Below are 11,668 nucleotides of genomic sequence, written 5' to 3' on the forward strand. Positions count from 1 at the left end.
TGTCAATCCGGAATTGCTTTCGCTTGCCATAATAAATATTTTCCAAACATAATTTTAATTGAAGAAAATTTTATTTGTGATCTATTTACCTCCCTTTAGATCGTTGCCCTTGTCAAACATGTGGTATCACGAGCACTGGTTTATCTTGTGCTTCAAAATCGCTTATTAGATTATGGCTTCCGAACCTAAATGGGTGTATAATAATTTTCAATGGTGAAAACTATGGTTATTGGAAAGATTATATGCTTATTTATATCAATTTTATTGATAGAAATGTATGATATGTCATTCAAAATTGTCCATTTGAAATTACTATGACTAATGCAGATGGTGTTGTTGTACCTAAACCGGAAGCACAATGGAATCCAGATGATGAGAAAAAGTGGTATTATGATTGGAAAGCAAGGAATATTCTAATCTCCGCTTTAGGAGTTGATGAATATTACGTTCTTCTCATTACGAAACTGCTAGAGCTATGCGGGACTCATTACTAGTTGCTCATGAGGGTACAAATGAAGTAAAACAAGCTAGAATCAATACTTTGAACCAAGAGTTTGAACTCTTTCATATGAAGCATGATGAAACCATTGTTGATATGCAAAAGAGGTTCACTCACCTTATAACTCGTTTGAATGCACTTGGTAAGTCGGTTTCCAATGAAATTGCTACTAACAAAATTTTGAGATGTCTTAATAGGGAATGACAACCTAAGGCCACCGCCATCAAGGAAGCTAACAACCTATTGACATTAAACACTACTAATTTGTTTTGTTAGCTTGAAGAACATGAACAAGAGCTCATTTTCTTAGAGAAGCATACGAAGAAGATTAAGAAAGAAAAGAACAAGGAAAAGAAGGTGGACAATAAGTCAATTGCTCCAATGGCTTCTAGTTCTAAGTCCTCTATAAAAGAGAAAGATGATTGTGGAATCAATGATGATGAATGTTCGAATGATGAGGAAATGAGGTTGTTTGTTAAACGGTACCATAAGTTCATTGAGAGAAATGAAGTGAAGCACTCCAACAAGAATCTCATCAACTATAGAAGACAAGAAAATTCCTCAAAGCAAGATGAGAATAAGAAAGTAAAATCAAAGGGTTCATGCTTCAATTGCGGAAAATTCGATCATTATAAGTTGGATTATCCATTTCTTAAGAAGGATAAATCAAAGGGTCAATACAAGAAGTTTAGAAAGCCTATAAGAGCATGCAACGCTTGGGAAAGTGATAGTGAATCCTCAAGTGAAGGTAGCTCAAGTGAAAATGATGAAGCAGATTTTTTTCCCTCATGGCCCATCATCATAAGAAGGAAAATGCAAGTCATTCTAAATATGAACCTATTGATGAAATGTCTTATTCTGAATTAAAAATTACTTTTGAAAATCTATATGGTGAAGTCGTAGATGCTTTTAAAAGGTTGACTTAAAACAAAAGAATATTTTCATACTTAGAAGTCAAAGTTTTAGAAACTGAAAAATAAATGGAAGCTCTTAAGCAAACCATGTTAGAGACTTCAAAAGTTGATGTTGAGTAAGAGAAATCTTCTTGGTTTGGTTGTGAAACTTTTCACATTTGGAAAAAAGAGGTTATTACTCTAAAAACCAAATTAAACAAGGCTTTAGAACCAAAAGTTACATTTGCTACTAATCATACAAAATTTAAGAGATCGTTGAATGTTCCGTACAAGAAGTACAATTTTGTTGTAAGGGAATCTAATAGCTAAAGTCACTCACATCATCACTTGACTTGTCACTATTGTTGTAAAAAATTCCATACCATTGCTAAATGAAAATTTAGGAGATATTTGGTTCCTAAAGGTGTATTTCAATGGTTGCCCAAATGCAACAATATTTCCACTCACTCTCAAGGACTCAATGAAAATTGGGTACCTATCACTCTTGTTTGGTCTTGTAGGTTGAATGTCTTGTCTCCATGAAAAGAATGCAGTTTGTTGATAGTGGTTGCTTAAGACATATGACGAGTGACATTTCCCTATTCATCGACTTCATGCCAAAGAAGAAGGGTTTTATGATCTATGGAGATAACAATAAAGGTGTAATACTAGGTAAAGGTAGTGTAGGTAATCCCTCTTCTACTACTATCTCTGACGTAATACTTGTTGAAGGTCTCAAACATAATATGCTTAACATTAATCAACTATGCGACAAAGGCTATAAAATAACTTTTACAAATAGTTGTTTGATAATTGAACACAATGAAAAGAAAGATAATTCGTTTAAGGGAATTAGGGTTAACAACATCTATATGCTTAACTTGAATGATGTATCATTAACAAGTACTAAGTGTTTAGTAACCATGAGTGAAGACTCTTGGTTATGTCATAGATGCTTATCACATGTTAACTTTGATTTACTAAACAAAGTGGTTTCAAAGAATCTAGTTATCGGTCTATCAAAAATTAAAATTTCAAAATACCACCTATGCGATGCATGCCAAATGGCAAAGTAAACAAGGGTCTCTTTTAAATCCAAAAATATTATTTCAACTTCTAGACCTCTTGAGCTTTTCCTGATGGATATTTTTGGTTCTTCTAGGATACTATGGTTTCGTTATTGTAGATGATTATTCTAGATTTTGTTAGACTATCTTTTTGCATAGTAAAGATGAGACTTTTTCAGCTTTCACATATTTTACAAAGTTGTCCCAAAACAAACTAAGTTCAAACATAGTTTCTATTCGAAGCGATCACGGAGGTGAAACTGAAAACCACTTCTTTGAGGATTATTGTGATAAACATGACATTGAACATAATTTTTCCGCTCCAAGAACCCCACAACAAAATGGTGTTGTGGAGCGCAAAAAAAGGACTTTAGAGGAGTTGGTAAGAACTATGATCAATGAGAGTAGTCAATCAAAATATTTTTGGGCCGATGCTATTAGTATGACATGTTATGTTTTAAATAGGATACTCATTAGTCCTATTTTTAACAAAACACCTAATGAACTCTTAAAAGATAGAAAGCCAAATTTATCACATCTTCATGTCTTCAGATGCAAATGGTTTGTCTTAAACAATAGTAAGGATAACCATGGAAAGTTTGATGTAAAATCTTATGAAGATATCTTTCTTGGATACTCTCAATCAAGCAAAACTTATAGAGTATACAATAAGAGATTACTTACTGTTGAGGAGTCTATGCATGTCATTTTTGATGAATCTTATCCTAGAAATGTCGAAAAAATTATTTATTTTCATGATGCATGTGTATCTTCATAAGACATACTCAAATACACCGAAAAAGGAATTGATCAACCTGAAGTGGTGAAACCTAAGGAGGAGGAAGATGATGATTCTGAAAAGAAGAAGTATAAGAGTCCAACTAAAATGGATGATCTTCCTTTGGCTTGGAGGTCTTACAAGGACCATCCAATTAACAAAATTCTTGGAGACATCACCAAAGGCATGACTACACGCTCTAAGCTAAATAATTTCTATTATCACTTTGCATTCGTTTCACAAGTTAACCCAAAAAATGCAAAAAATGCCTTAATTGATGAGCATTGGCTAATGGCCATGCAAGATGAGCTAAATAAATTTAAAATAAATAATGTGTGGGACCTTGCCCCACCTCCGTGAGATCATCAAATTATTGGTACTAAGTAGTTTTTTAGAAATAAACTAGATGAAAATGGAGTGATAACTAAGAACAAGGTCTGACTAGTGGTTTAAGGATATAACTAAGATGAGGGCATAAATTATGAGGAAACTTATGCTCCGGTTGTCCGCCTCTAGGTTATACGCCTTTTACTAGCATATGCATGCTCCAAAGATTTCAAATTATTTCAAATGGACGTCAAAAGTGCTTTCCTTAATGCTTATATAAATGAGGAAGTGTATGTTTCCCAACCTCCCAGTTTTGAAAATCATGAGTATCCTAATCATGTTTTAAAACTAAAACGAGCTTTGTATGGTCTCAAACAAGCCCCTAGGGCTTGGTATGAGCGACTTAGTAAGTTCTTACTTAATCAAGGATACTCTAGAGGGAAGGTAGATATAACACTTTTATTAAACATCAAGAAAAACATATTTTTCTAGTTCAAATTCATGTTGATGACATCATATTTGGTTCTACTAACATGCAATTGGTCAAACAATTTTCTAAGCTTATGTAGGGAGAATTTGAGACGAGTCTAATGGGTGAGTTGAATTACTTTCTTGGAATTCAAATCAAGCAACTAAAAGAATGGACTTTTATGTGTCAAACTAAGTACTGCCAAGAGTTGCTTAAACGCTTCGAAATGGTAGGTGCGAAGTCAATTGACACTCCAATGCCCACAAACAGAAACTTAGATAAAGATGAAAATGGTAAGGATGTTGACGTCAAAAGGTATAGAGGTATGATCGGATCACTCATATATTTTACTGCATCTAGGCCTGACATTATGTTTAGTATATGCATATGTGCTCGATATCAATCTGCTCCTAAGGAATCACATTTAAAAGATATAAAACACACTCTTAGATACCTTCATGTTACATCTAAGTATGGGATTTGGTTTTCCAAAGGTAGCGATTGTAGTTTGGTTGGTTACTCCGATTCTGATTTTGCTGGTTGCAAATCGGATAGGAAAAGTACTAGTGGAACTTGCGACATACTTTCAAACTCCTTAGTTAGTTGGCATAGCAAAAAGAAAGTCTATGTTGCTTTGTCAACTGCCGAGGCGGAATACGTCTTAACAGGTAATTGTTGTGCTCAAATTTTATGGTTCAAACAATAACTACTCGACTTCTATATTAAACTTCAACTTATTCCAATAATGTGCGATAATACTATTGTGATCAACCTAAATAAAAATCTAGTGCTACACTCGCGTACTAAGAAATATTGAGACATGTCACCATTTCCTATGTGACCATGTTGAAAAAGGCGATGTCGCTTTTGAACATGTTGATAGTAAAAATCAACTTGCCGATATTTTCACAAAACCTCTTGCGACTAAGCCGTTTTTTCAATATTCGACAGGAATTGGGTATTCTCGATATCTCAAATCTTGCCAAAAATATATTTTGTTGCGTGCAATCTTTACATTTATTTTAACCTTCATTCGAAGGTTTCATTTCATATGAGTGCATCCTCCGTCTATCATCCTATGAGGTAATATCGTTCTAAATTATCTCTTTGTTCTTAAGTTTTTATATACTATATTTCTTATCTATGATCCTTGTATTTGATTGCATGTTTATGTTCCAACATTGTGTGATATATCATATATTTGATGTATGATAAATTTCACGTGTGTTCACTTCCAAAAACTTGATTCATAACCCTTGAGTGTTCCAATCTATATCTTATAGTGATGTCATGTTTTTATTTCTTCACCGTATGTATTTCATGCTATTGTTTCTTCATATTTGAAGTATTTTTATGTTATCAGTGTTTGAGCATGTTCTTATATTTTATTATTATGTTGTTCTATTATGACTTTTTTATGACAAAATTTTAACGAATTTCATTTCTTTTGGCTATATTCATTGTTTATTTATGTTTATGCATTTGTCACCTTAACATAATTCTATATGAGTGCACGTTATCGTTGATCATTTTATCTTTGCAACGCCTTTGAGTGATTTATATGTTGTTGTGTATTTTCAATGATACCTCTCACATTGTGTACCTTTGTCTCTTTTTGGTGTTGTCAAAAGGGGAGAAGTTTATGCAAGAACAAGGTCTTAAAATGCAAATATTAAGGGGGAGCTATGATCAAGATGCCAAATACTTCGTATGTTTTGCTATCATTAAAAAGGGGGAGTATGTGAGTGCACTATCCACGTAAGAAATGTTTTGAGTGATGTCAAAATTAAGACACTTAGTATTTGTGTATATTGGATCTTATTGTCTATGTCTAGATGTGCATTGTCATATTAGGACACTTAAAATCAGGTAGATAGGACATTACAAGTCATATTATGAATTTTCATGAAAAACAAGTCTACGAGTCGATACATTAAGTATATGAGTCGATACATACCGAAGGATTCTAAAAATAAAAACTTTGCCTTCTATGTAGCACTACATATGAGCCTTTAGTCGATACATACTCCATATGTAGCGCTACATCCGTGTGTAGAGTTGACTCCCGCTGAAGAGTTTTTGCAAGCAAATGACTCTACCTCACTTGTATCGACTCTTAGAGTCTATGTAGTGACTCTCAGGCTTTATGTATTGACTCAAACGAATTTGGAGTCAATATGTCATGTTCTATTTTATAAAACTTGTGATTTTTGTTTAAAATCTATTTTGTTTGTGTAAGACCCTAATTTTTGACCCTAAGATCCCTCATGGCATCATAGCATTACATTGCATTAGCCTCAAGGATCTTTGAGCATCTTGCTTCCTTTACCTATGGTTGGGATCTCTTTGTGAGTGATTGTTGATCACCAAGCATGTTTGCATTGTATATCATTTGCTTTTCTCATTTTTTGTTTGCTAACCAAATGCACAAAAATATGTCATTAACCTTTGTTACTTGCAGCTTAAGCAGTCAACAGGTCAAGCACATCAAGAGAATCCATTGGGCAAGAGATGATGGTATTTTCCTTGGTATAAGGACCACATGATCATATTTTAAGCCTATATGAGCTAGGGTTCATTTTGAAGCAAATTCCCCAAGTGGTAAAGGCTCAAGTTCATCAGGCATGTCAAGGTCATCTGAGGACCAATAATCAACTGTGCAGTCAACTGGAGGCTTTGAGGTGGGGAAGTGAGATGAAACACTCCATTCATGTTCAAACAAGGCCTATTCATCATGTCAAACATCTATCTTGAAGATTTTGAAGTCATTGCAAAAGTTTCCCAAAATGGAAAGTGACCTGTAATTTCAAGTTTCCAAAAATGGCAAGTTTTTGGTCCACATTCAACTTGACTTTTCAATATCAAAGAAGCTTCAAATGAATTTTTGGTGAACATGAGAGTTGAAGATCTTTCTCTCCCATTTCCAAAAAGTCCTATATCATGATCATCTGATAATTGGTTGAGAAGTTATGGCCAAATGATCACAAAGCATGCATGGAAGTTCAACATGCCATAACTTTTGATTCAAAACTCCAAATTGGTTCACTCTTTTTGAAAAATGCTTGTCATGACCAAGACTTTCCAAATTAATCATTGCCTTGCATGAAAGAAGCTCACATGACCATTTGTTCATACATGTGTATTTTGGAGGGAAAATTCATAATTTGAATTTGGATGATTGTACAAGCCAATTAACACTTCCATCATGATTATTGGATGTTTTTAAGTGAAATCCCAACTTGCATGGCACTGTTCACGTACACATGACCACATGCTAAGCACACTTGCCATTTTTGCATTACACATCATATTTCCTTAATCAAGATTAACCAAGGCTTAATTGTGATTTGAGTGTGATTAAGGGATCATATATAAGCTAAAGCATAACTGTTTTTCAAGGGAGAAGCATTTTCAGATCCAAAATTTCCATTCTCTCCAAAATTTCTCTCTCTTCGAATCTCTCTATTCTCCACACAAACCTTGAATCTCTTTGCATATTCTTACTCCTTGTGGAATTTGGAGCAAGATTCATCCATCATTCGTGGCAATTGAGCAAGATCTTGAGCAGAACAAGTGTATGAACATCTTGATGGAAACTTGAAATTCATCTAGATCTAAGAGGTTTCAGTGGATTCTTTGCACACAAAGCTTCAAGGCACGCATAGAGGAGTTGATCTGGAGCTGGAGGAAGCTTGAACACGTGAATTTGAAGGACTGCATCTCAAGTAAGGTGAAATTCGAACCTCTCGTTTTGCCATTTTCTTGCCATAGATGTGTAGATCTCTTGATGCTGAACATGCTGATATAATTTGTTTTGAAAATGGATGGATATTGATTAAGATATGTTGATTTAAAGTTTGGTTGTTGATTATGTTTTCCTTCGATCCGTTCGATCCATGAAGTTTTAGGCCAAGTGAACATGATATTTGTGATCTACGTTGCAAGACCTTTCAAACCATATGCGTTTCATCAAATTCTGGAATTTTTTTTGCGTCTCCTCCGCCTGGCTGGTCGGAGAAGACGGTTGAAACAACCGTGCGCCGCCGCCTGGATTAAGGCTAGGGTTTGTGTCTTGAACGCAACGTTTCATTCAAACGCTCTTGGCCTGGCGCGCGCGAGTTCGAGTCTCAGCTTATGCATTTTCGAATTTCACTTGTTTTAGCATTTCTTAACCTTGCGCGCATCAGTTCGATACCAGGCGAATGCATTTTCTCTTAATTTCATTTTGGAATTCTCACTTTGATCCTTGCTTGCACGGGTTCGAATCCTGGCGCATGTTTTTATGAATTTAATTGATTGTTGAATTCTCCTTTTACCTGGCGTGCGTGGGTTCGAGCCATGGTTGTATGCATTTGCTGAGATTATTTGAATTTCATTTTTCCCTCCATTTCATTTTAACATTTCCATATATTTTTCTCATCTTTCAAAAATCATAAAAAATAGTAGAAATGTCCAACTTGATCCCAATTTTTTTTCACCTGTTTGTTTTAATCTCTAGTTTTTTTTAGCATTTATTTCATGATTTGTTTGATTCTGGATTTTTAATTGTGATTTCGTGATTGAACATTATGCCAAAATTGACATGTTACATTCAATGCCTTGTGAAATGCTCATAGTTGATCCAATTGCTTTGAAATTTGGCATGCTTAATCCTCACATGTGATATGATGTTTGAGCTTTTGTTTGGAATTTTTATCATAAGATATCACTGTTTTGGACACATGGATATATGTTGTGACAATTTGTGTCACATTTTGAGCATAGCATTTGTGCATTTTCATTTGCCTATCATCTGAACTTTCCTGGATCTAATTTTTTGCGTGATGCTTGTTCATAGCATGTTGAGTTCACATAAAAAAATTTCATGATCATTGGATGCTTTTCTGTTTTAATTTGGATTTTCTAATTTGGATGTCCAACTTTGTGCATATTGTTTGCCTTTGCATGACATGAATTGTTTGATGCCTTTGCCTTATGATTTGATCTTGGTCCTTTTGAGGATATCTTATGACATGTTTGAACTTGCTTCATGCAAAAGTTTGACTTTTGTTTTCATCATTTGATTTGGTTTTGACCCTATTCTTTGCACTAGTTGTTTTGTACATAGCTAATTGTGCTTTGTGTTTCAAGTTTGGACCTTTTAGCTTTGATGGTTGGTGTGGCCTAATTATTTGAGACACAAGTTGCTTTGATTACTAACTATTATTGTGTTATAGGTCCATTGATATGATGAACTCATTTGAGTGCTTGCACTTATGACTTGCATTGTGTACATAGTGGGAAGTTCCACTGTTGTCTGTTGGTTTTCTGAATACAATATTAACTGTTTGGCTTTTGTACAGGTACATTAGTTGCTAGCTTTGATTTTGCTTAAGCTTCGGAGTGTGGTTGACACACCACTGAGGTAGTTTAGCCTTCTTACTCCATGTAGTCTGGAAGTCCTGCCACCTTTTTGGCAGGCATTTGGCTGAAGTCCTCCTTAAGAGGCTCTGATTGTGTATGTTTACATTTGTGCCAAAGACATCAAAATGAGGCATGTTACTTGATAAGTCCTCCTAAGTGAAGAAGCAATTGTCAGATAGAAGGGATTAGCAATCAATCCCCTGTTATTCAGTGAGTCTTTCATTATGCTTGCACTACGTGCTGATGCTTTTGAATAAACACCCAAGATCTTTGTATAGAGTCAGTCAAGTGGAATAGGGTCCCACATTCTGGATCCCCACGCTTTCTTTGATTCAAGCTCACCCAGGCCAGGGTTAAGAGCATGAGGTCACATCCTCATTACCATCTTTGATCAGCTTCACCCTAACTCTCAATGTTAGTGGTTAAGAGCTCACAGATTACCTGATACAGTTTGGCTTGTTTGTCGAGGTTGATATGACCCCTCTTGACTAAAGCCCACCATTGATTGAGCCTCTTGTTTGTATATAGTGTGTGATGCATTGTTTGCTTGATTGCTTTGCATGTGTTTGCTTTTGCTCATTTGTTTGTTTTGAGGAGTTGGATGTAAGTCCATCTATTGGCATTCTGTTTCCTGTTTGTTCTTGTGGAGTTAGATGTAAGTCCATCTATTGGCATTCTGTTTCCAGTTTTGTTGTTAGGAGTTGGATGTAAGTCCATTGATTGGCATTCTGTTTCCTCTTTCCTTGGTTCTCTTATGAGACTTGCTTATTGTTTATACCTTGTGTTGCCTAATTCCAAAGGAACTTACTTGGATCATCTCTATGATCTTGAGAAAGGAACTCCTTTTGTGGCTTTATCCCTTTCCCCACCTCTTGCATGCTTAACCTTGATCCATGTTTTCATCCTTAATCCAAACCAGAAAACTTTTGTGCAAATATTTGACTTGCTTTCAACATTAGAAACCTAAGCCTTATGCCTTTGATTTTCCAACTTGCTTTTCATAATACTCATTTTGAATTGAACTTTAAATCAACTTTGACCATGTTTGTGAATACTTCTAATTGGTTAATTCCACTCATTCAAATTGCTTTTTGTGGTCTATGTCCACTTCTTAATCAAATTTTCATGCATTAGCCATAGATCTGAATTATCTTAGTGGTTGATGTAAATCTCACCTTTGTCCTTAGTGATTGAATTGTAAGACTTCCCTGCTTATTATAGGGTTAACCCCTCTCTAGCATGTTGAAGCTATTCTCACATGGTGGACTTGTGGTTGTTCAGGTTGAGTTTTCTCCCTTTGATAACGAAAGACCTTAAGGCTTTTGTTTAAAATCAATCCACTCATTTGTTTTGAAATTTTTTACCCGAACTACGTGGTTTTGATCCTTATCTTTCATGAGAGGGTACGTAGGCAATGGGTTCATCCATCCAAACACAAAAAAATGTAAATAACTTGTACATTCTTCTCTTATCTCTTCAATCATGTTTGCACAAAATAATTTCATAAACAATAATCTTGCAACAAGTTATGAAAAGGGCTCCCTAGGAGTACCTAGGATGTTGTGGGTGCCTAACACCTTCCCATGACATAACCAACCCCCTTACCGAGATCTCTGTCTTTTACTAGTTTTGTTTGTAAAACTTTGTAGGTTTTTGTTCTCTTTCTAACCATTCCTTTGGATAAATAGAAGTGCGGTGGCGACTTGACTTTGTATGATTTACCTTGGATTTAGTTAATATCTCCAATGGTAACGAATACACCGCTACAGAAAAGTGGCGACTCTGCTGGGGATACCTTCTCCCTGGTGGGTTTTGCCAACTTTTCACACTTTGTTGTATTATATTTGTTTATGACATATTTTGGTGCAATTTGGGATTACTGCATTGCTTGTAATGTTTGAATTGCTTGATATATCAATTGCTTGCATTGCTTGGTGATCTCTGTGAGATGAGTTCTATACCCGAACTCGAGTGCACCTTAGGATAGGAGAATGGCATAGTCTCGTCGACTTGTGTGGAGTTATTCCTTAGCAAGTTGACTTGCGAGTCCATTCACTTGGTGGAGGTCATGTTGGGATAATAATGTCACACAAGTAAGTTGTGGTTAGACATTACTCTTTCCAATATGCGCCTTAGAAGCCAAGGACCGTAGTTTACCAAGCCCATCTTGGCCTATTTTAGGACGTAGTGCGGAGGTCGTTCAAATGTAAGATTTGATGCGATTATTACGCG

This window comes from Lathyrus oleraceus, chromosome 4, assembly GCF_024323335.1.
Source record: "Lathyrus oleraceus cultivar Zhongwan6 chromosome 4, CAAS_Psat_ZW6_1.0, whole genome shotgun sequence".
NCBI lineage: Eukaryota > Viridiplantae > Streptophyta > Magnoliopsida > Fabales > Fabaceae > Lathyrus > Lathyrus oleraceus.